The sequence below is a fragment of the Bidens hawaiensis genome, unplaced genomic scaffold, assembly GCF_021521415.1.
Source record: "Bidens hawaiensis isolate Kalapana, Puna unplaced genomic scaffold, B.hawaiensis_p1.1 tig00018012_1, whole genome shotgun sequence".
NCBI classification, from domain to species: Eukaryota; Viridiplantae; Streptophyta; class Magnoliopsida; order Asterales; family Asteraceae; genus Bidens; species Bidens hawaiensis.
In genome coordinates, this window is record NW_027492717.1 from 87,240 (window position 1) to 96,067 (window position 8,828).

Genomic DNA, 8,828 nt, shown 5'->3' on the forward strand with positions numbered 1-8,828 from the left:
GAGCTTGTAGAATAATGAAGCTGGCGCGCGAGGCGACTTACGAGCCTGTAGAATAATGAAGCTGGCGCACAAGGCGACTTACGAGCTTGTAGAATAATGAAGCTGGCGCGCAAGGCGACTTACGAGCTATAATAATAGAGCCTGCGCGAGTGGCGACCGAGCTAAGAATAATAAAGCCTGCGCGCGAGAGGCGTCTTACGGGCTGAGAATAATAAAAGCCTGCGCGCGAGGGGCGTCTTACAAGCTGTAGCATAATAAAGCCTGCGCATGAGGCGACTTACGGGCTGTAAGAATAATAACAGCTTGCGCGCGAGGCGTCTTATGAGCTGTGTGAATAATAAAGCCAGCGCGTGAGGCGACTTACGGGCTGTAAGAATAATAACAGCTTGCGCGCGAGGCGTCTTATGAGCTGTGAATAATAAAGCCTGCGCGTGAGGCGACTTACGGGCTGTAAGAATAGTAACAGCTTGCGCGCGAGGCGTCTTACGAGCTGAGAATAATAAAAGCCTGCGCGCGAGGGGCGTCTTACAAGCTGTAGCATAATAAAGCCTGCGCATGAGGCGACTTACGGGCTGTAAGAATAATAACAGCTTGCGCGCGAGGCGTCTTATGAGCTGTGAATAATAAAGGCCTGCGCGTGAGGCGACTTACGGGCCGTAAGAATAATAACAGCTTGCGCGCGAGGCGTCTTATGAGCTGTGTGAATAATAAAGCCAGCGCGTGAGGCGACTTACGGGCTGTAAGAATAATAACAGCTTGCGCGCGAGGCGTCTTATGAGCTGTGAATAATAAAGCCTGCGCGTGAGGCGACTTACGAGCTGTAAGAATAATAACAGCTTGCGCGCGAGTGGCGACTTATGAGCTGTGAATAATAAAGCCTGCGCGTGAGGCGACTTATGAGCTGTAAGAATAATAACAGCTTGCGCGCGAGTGGCGACTTACGAGCTACTTTATGTCACGCGCCACGTGCAGATGTTGCGTGCGCGTGCGTATAGACTGTGACATGTGCGAGCATGTGATGCGTAAGCATGTGTAATATGCGTGAGCATATGTGATGTGTGAACATATGGTATGAGGATTCCCAACCCCTAAGTTTGGCGTGTAGCCATATGGGATCTTAGGAGGATTCCCCACCTTGCAGTTTGGCGCGTAGCCATATGGGATATTAGGAGGATTCCCAACCTTGAAGTTTGGCGCGTAGCCATATGGGATACTAGGAGGGTTCCCAACCTTGGCGAGTAGCCATATGGGATATTAGGAGGATTCCCAACCTTGAAGTTTGGCGCGTAGCCATATGGGATATTAGGAGGATTCCCAACCTTGGCGCGTAGCCATATGGGATATTAGGAGGATTCCCAACCTTGAAGTTTGGCGCGTAGCCATATGGGATATTAGGAGGATTCCCAACCTTGGCGCGTAGCCATATGGGATATTAGGAGGGTTCCCAACCTTGGCGCGTAGCCATATGGGATATTAGGAGGATTCCCAACCTTGAAGTTTGGCGCGTAGCCATATGGGATATTAGGAGGATTCCCAACCTTGGCGCGTAGCCATATGGGATATTAGGAGGATTCCCAACCTTGAAGTTTGGCGCGTAGCCATATGGGATATTAGGAGGATTCCCAACCTTGGCGCGTAGCCATATGGGATATTAGGAGGATTCCCAACCTTGAAGTTTGGCGCGTAGCCATATGGGATATTAGGAGGATTCCCAACCTTGAAGTTTGGCGCGTAGCCATATGGGATATTAGGAGGATTCCCAACCTTGGCGCGTAACCATATGGGATATTAGGAGGATTCCCAACCTTGAAGTTTGGCGCGTAGCCTGATGCGCGCATGCACGGCGATAGAGTGGTGACTCGCAAGTGCGTGTGCATGGCGGAGGTCTCTGGCGCAAAACCCAGATGGTGGTTTCCGCGGCGGCACATGCACGGCTGAGGAGTGAGAACCCCCGGGCGTGCGTACATGGCGGCGGAAGTCTAGTAACTTCTGGATCTGCAATTTAAGAGTCAGATCTGCAACTTTAGACCTAAAATCCAGGTTTGTAATCTAGACCTAGATCTGTAAATCAGATCTGGACAGATCTGAAGCCCGGAGCAGATTTAAAACCATCACAGATTCGGAGATCCTGAATCACAGATTCACAGATTCGGAGATCTGATCATTTGAATCACGGATTTTCATTCTTGCCCAGATCTGGAAGCCTCTTTTTAGATCTATGGATCTTTTAATAGAACAAGCTTTGAAGCCTTTTTCTGTAAACTTCCAGATCTGCGTTTTTCTTGGGAGAGATCTGACAGCCGAGATAAAGATCGAAGGGCAGTTCGTTGCCGTCCCACGGATGGCGCCAATGTCGAAGCACGAAATGAATCTTACCTGATCCATGACGATGTTTCCACGGATTTTCGAGGTGAACGAACCACGTCTTGATCTTCTTCTTCTTCTGCGGCTGCGCCGGCGACCTGCAATGTCGTGACCTGCAATGGTTTTCGGGGTGTGGAGGTGACCGCTAAGATATCCTGAGGATTTCTTGTTCACAGACACAAAAAGTGGTGGTGGCTCTTATTGAGTATGACCCATGATAAGGAGGTGGAGACCTCCTTATATAGAGTCTCATGCCACCATCATGGTACCCTAATGGGCCTAGCCCAGTTAGGGTTACCTCCACAAAACCCCCTCGGCCCAATAACATCGTATTAGTCCATGTAATGAAATAAGCCAAACATAATAGATTTAGGGTCGTAGAACCGGGTTTTAGTACCATACCCCTACAGTATGAAAGTCAACAATCGAGCATTTCTTGATGAAAAGTCAGAACCAAATGAAAGGTTGAGAAGAATTGTCAGAATGGAAGGCCCAATAGGGTCTAGTAAAGAAAGAAAGAATAACCCATCTGCAAGTTTTGATGAGCAAAGAAAGAAAAGAAAAGTGAGAAAGAAGAACGTGGAGAATGAAGTTGTATCCGAGATCAATGTGGATGGTTTGAACGATGAACATAAAGAACTTGTTAAACTGGTTTGTTACAAACAACTGAAAAGAAAGGTTAAAGACGAACCAATAATTAAAATTGAAGAGCTGAGAGTGTTATCGGGAATTCAAGACCCTAGTGGTACAAAAGCAAGAAGAGGAACAATTCAAGATTAAGGGGGTGAATGAAGGTTAATCTTGAATTATCAATAATGTTGAGGGTTTGTTTTGTTAAGTTTGATATTAATATTTGTTTAGTATGGCAAGAATATTATGGATTATTCTAGAATAAGGTTGTCTTGGTTTCCAAGTTAGGTTTGGCTTGGAGAACAAGTTTAGTATGTCTATAAATAGAGTCTAGATTATTAGTTTTATGTGAGAGAGCCAAGAGAAGTCTCTTCTCCATGCAAGTTTGTTATGTTCGTGAAGTTCGTTTGATAAGTTCGTTTGATTATATGAAAAGAGTCGAGGGTTGTCACCCCAAATATCTCGTGTTTGTGTGTTTGATCTGATTGTTTGATCCATCTTGGCCAACAAGCCGAGCCTGAGCCTCGAATAAAGCTTGTTTGTTTAGTATTGAGTCCATGCTTGAGCCTTGTATCAGAAGCTCGTTTAGGCTCGTCAAGCCTTCTTAACAAGCCTTGTATTTTTTAGAATTTTCCATTTGTAAGACTTTATGCATTAATTTCGCATTGCACAACCGAGCTTGCTTGATCTCTGGCTCGTTTTAGGTTGTTCTCAAATTTACAAAATTAAATAAAAATGTTTATAATTGATTAATATATAATAAACGAGCCTGGGGTTGAGGTTGAAAAACAACTCGAGATTTAGAAAAAGAGTTAGAGCTAGAGCTGAGCTTTGGCCCGTTTAAGGTTTTTCTCAAACTATATAAAGTTAATAAAAACGTGTATATTTAATAATAATATATAATAAACGAGCTGAACCCAAGCTTAAAAAACAACTCGAGCTTTAGAAAAAGAGCTCGAGCCAAGCTTTGGTCCGTTTAAGATTTTTCTAAAAATATGTGAAGTTAATTTAAAACGTATATAATTTAATTAGTAAATAATAAACGAGCAGGGCCTAAGCTTGAGAAAACAACTGATTTGTAGAAAAAGAGCTCGACACGATTTGAGCGCTCTTCGTAAGTTAAACTTGAAACATTTCAGGCATTTTCATGAAATTTCTATTAGTCTTCCTTACCGGGCTTTTAGCATGGGCGTATCAAGCAGCATGTCCACCCGCCCCTACAAAGTCGGGCCTCCAAACGGGCTTCCCATTACAACACCAAGAATCAAACTTCGTGATGGAAGATATCTATCCTATAAAGAATATGGTGTCCCAAAAGAATCAGCAAAGTACAAAATAATTTTTGTTCACGGCTTCGACTGTATCAAGCATTATACGGTTATTGCCACCGCAGCGTCTCCTGTATGGTTTCTTCCATGTTATGTTGATCATATGTTACTTTCAGTGTTAAGGTTGACTAAATACTTGGTTGAGTTTTGCAGGGTCTACTTGAAGACTTGGGGATTTATATTGTTTCATTTGATAGACCGGGTTACGGAGAGAGTGACCCGGATCCTAAACGGACATTAAAGAGTGTGGTTTTAGATACTGAAGAACTTGCAGATCAACTTGAACTTGGATCCAAGTTTTATGTGCTCGGTTTTTGGCTGGGTGGGCAACTGACTTGGTGTTATTTGAAGTACATTCCTCACAGGTATCATAAGTTACTATTAGTGTTACTCTTTTGTAGGATCATAAGCTTGAGTCAAGAATGCAGTTTAATTTTTCTGTTTTAAGGGGAATATGCGTGTAGTCATAGGCTTGTAAAATAACCGAACGCTAATGAACTGTTCGTGAATTCTTAGGCAGGAAGTTCATTTCTTTAATAAGCGAACGAACATGATCAAAATATGTTGTTTGTTTAATCAAACAAACGGACATGAACATGCACTTTGTTCGTTCATTTATGTCGTTTATCTGTGTTTGTTCTGTTCGTTCGTTTATGTTTGTTCGTTTAGATTTCAATAAATACATATATATAAGGAGTTATTATATTTATATAAATATAAGCATAAAAGCAAGCCTGAAAGATTATTGGATTCAAATCCTTGCCCTTCTCATTAAACTTATCCCTTATATAGGGGAAATCATACAAATCACCTATAGAACACAAGGATTTGAATCCAATAATCTTTCAGAGTCATTTTAAGTCATATGTTTTATTACAGTTTTAAACATTCATGGTTGATTTGTTTTAATAAACATACAAACGTTCATGTACCAATATCAAAACAAAGGATGACAGCAGGGTGACATAGTAAACTACAAATTAACACATATAACATCCTAGAAACATATAAACTCAAATACATGTAGATAATCACATGCAAGTCCACATAAGATGTAGTATTATCCAAGCCCCAGAGGAAGATAAGATACTTGTTAAATATTAAATTGTCTTCATGTTATTCTAATTATAATAGTCATGTATTATATGATGAAAACAGGCTAGCAGGAGCAGCTCTTATAGCACCAGTAATTAACTATTGGTGGCCCAAATTACCATCAAACTTGTCTCAACAAGCGTTTTCAGAGCAGTTTCGTCAAGATCAATGGGGTCTGCGGGTTGCTCACTATCTTCCATCATTAACCTACTGGTGAAACACGCAAAAATGGTTTCCTAGCCTAACCTATATAGGTTACACCCCGGATATTCTTTCCCGACAAGATAGAGAACTTGTGCCCGTATATACAGCCGGTAGAGCAGATGTTGAGGTACTAAAAATGCAACTTGTGGACCAAATATGAATGCAGTAACTACATTATTTCAATTAATAATCTATTTTCATTTTTTGTGTGTTACAAAGGGACAAGTAAGACAACAAGGAGACTACGAGTCTATCCATCGTGACTTGAATATTGGGTTCAGTTCATGGGAATTTGATCCAACAGAAATTAAGAACCCGCTTCCAGAAAACGAAGGGTCTGTTCATATATGGATGGGTGACGAAGATAGGTATGTGTCTGTGACGCTGCAACGGTATATAGCTCGACAACTTCCGTGGATAAAGTATCACGAGGTGACGGGCGGGGGTCATATGTTTTCTTATGCTGATGGGAAGAGTGATGCCATCCTAAAAGCACTTCTGCTTGGGCAAAGTTAGTTGAAAGTGTGTTTTATGGACTCAGGTTTGTAGCTTCCTACTGTCTTATACCATTGGTAAAAATGTAGTAGTTAGTATTACCCTTTTATGGTTTGAAATTAATAGTTTTTTTTTATTTCTTGAATAGTGAACAGTTAATGTGGTATGTTGAAATATCACTTTCTGAGTTTCTGTCTGTCCGTAACTTTCACAACCGGTCCAGTGGCGGATCTAGGAATTTTTTTTAGGTGGTTCCCTCTTAATTTATAAGGTGGTTCCTACGCGTCTTCTATATATCCGTACACTATTATTTCGAAACTCGGGTGGTTCCGGGGAACCACCCGTTTGTATGCTGGATCCGCCAATGAACCGGTCCACCACCACCATAGTTCTATTTTTAATAAATTGCTACAAAGTTCATATGCACAACCATGACTATAATGCTAGCCTAGTTGGCACATAAAAGCAAAGCAACATCTGCTTTGGAAAAAGCAGACATGAAACATTACAAAGATGTTGACACGGTAAACCTTAAGGTTATTGTAGTTTCTTTAAGCTCAACTAAGTGCTTCTGCTTCTCATCCGATAGAATTCGTAGCACTTGAAGCTCATGTTCCATATCCATAACATGCATATATAACATTTAACTTAATTATATCAACACACCGTATAACTTGTAATTTTTTATTAACATTAAAACTCTCACAAAACGTTTTAAGATTGATTCATGAACATACCTTGCTCATCGTTTGTCAGTGGATCGTTTCTCCTCAAGCCCTACTAATTTGCCTTCAACTAAAAGCTGCCATCAAAACTGTCTACAAATTAACAGCCCTACACAATCGGATACACATGTAATGAAATAGAAGTCAATATAACAGCCGCACTGTAAGGCCCCGATCCCGGTAGCCTTACATTGGGTGTTGGATTTACTCATAAACTCAGTTTGATACAGCAGAAGCATAATAAATTTGCAGCGGAAACTAAAACTTTTACATAACAACCTCCTCCTCTAACTAATCTTCAATATGGATAGCCTCGTATGCGCCTCAAACTTACCACGCCATCACAATACCTGCATGCATACTAAAAGTCAGCTATACGCTGAGTGAGTTCTAACGTTTCTTTATTTTCATAACATACGACTTATAAGCAAATCACATCTTTCATACATTTATTATATAGCATAACGTTTATAATTCTTTATTTACTTTCTCTATATTTGTCTATCAATCATTTCATAACTATATTCTTATACACCTACTCGTAACTGAGCCTCCTACTCTTACTCATAATCGAGTCTCCTATCTTTGCTCATAACCGAGCCTTCCTTGCTCGTAACCGAGCCTCCTATCTTTGCTCATAACCGAGCCTTCCTTGCTCTTAACCGAGCCTTATAAAGTTAGAGGGATTTGTCGTCCTAACTTATTATGCATGCATGAGGCCCGATGACTCTACGCATGAACATATACACATTCTTCTATACATAGCATTCATACTCATTGATATTCATATAACATTCTACACAAGCATTAGTAGGATATATTCCTTAGCTCTTTCTATTCTATTAACTACCATTCAACATTCAACTATATATATAAACACATTCATACAAGATACATGTCATTAACTAAAGTCACACATATCTATTCTTTCACATACAGCCCCAAAACGTTTAAAGGAAAAAGGGGGCTAGAACTCACCTGGATCCTGTTACGTTCACCGTTAATATTAATTCCTTTCTTCAACTGTGCCCGACTAACTGTTTAATAAGGCACACTATTAATCCTCTATAATCACTTGTCATTCATTTCTTAAGTTAACGGGGTTAACTTTTAAGTTAACCGAACCGACGGGTAATCTTCTCAAACTGTTCATGTTAATTAGTTAGGCTTAAGTCCATTAGTCTCTATTAACTTATCCATGCTCCTAAAATATTTAATTAACTTAATTGACGCCTCTCTTCACGACAACTAGAATAATTCCGAAATATTTTATTTAATTATTTATTGGAACGGGGATGTTACAAGTAGAGGTGGTCAAAAAAACCGGTCCTCGAACCGGTTTGCCGGTTTAAACCGGAAACCGGTTTTTTAAAAAACCGGTTTTTTTAAAACCGGTTTGACCGGTTTACAAACCGCCGGTTTGTATATCGGTTATACTTTTTAGAGCCCAAACCGGTTTTCAAACCGGTTATAAAAAAAACCGGTTTTTTTAAATAACCGGTTACTAAAAAACCGGTTAACCGGTTTTTTTATAAACCGGTTTATGACCGTTATAGAAAAACCGGTTAACCGGTTTTTTAGTAACCGGTTAACCGGTTAAAAACCGGTTTATTTCCGTTGTGAAACGGCTATATAGCCGTTTTTTTCAATTTTGACCGTTTTTTTTTTTTTTACCATTCTACCCCCACAAACATCTATATATAGTTTAGGTTGGGTATTGGTTAGAACACACTCGATTATACAACTCCAAACGCTCCAAACGCTCTAAACGTTTATTTCATACGCGATTATTTTGTTATCTCACGCTCAATTATACCACATTACCACTCCATACGCTCTTATTTCGTAGTCGATTATCATGGCCTCCCAAAGTGCTGCTTCATCCATCAACATGGGTGCCTCGAACACGGGAGAAACGGTCGTTCGGGTCATCCCCACGAAACGAAACCAAGATGTTTGGCAACATTTCGACCTATGCGAAATGTCT

At 40.6% G+C, this 8,828-nt stretch overlaps 1 pseudogene; it reads left to right on the forward strand.

Moving 5' to 3' along the window:
• The first annotated feature begins 2,775 nt into the window (after window positions 1-2,775).
• On the forward strand, window positions 2,776-6,155 carry LOC143555173 (uncharacterized; annotated as a pseudogene).
• The last annotated feature ends 2,673 nt before the right edge of the window (window positions 6,156-8,828 follow it).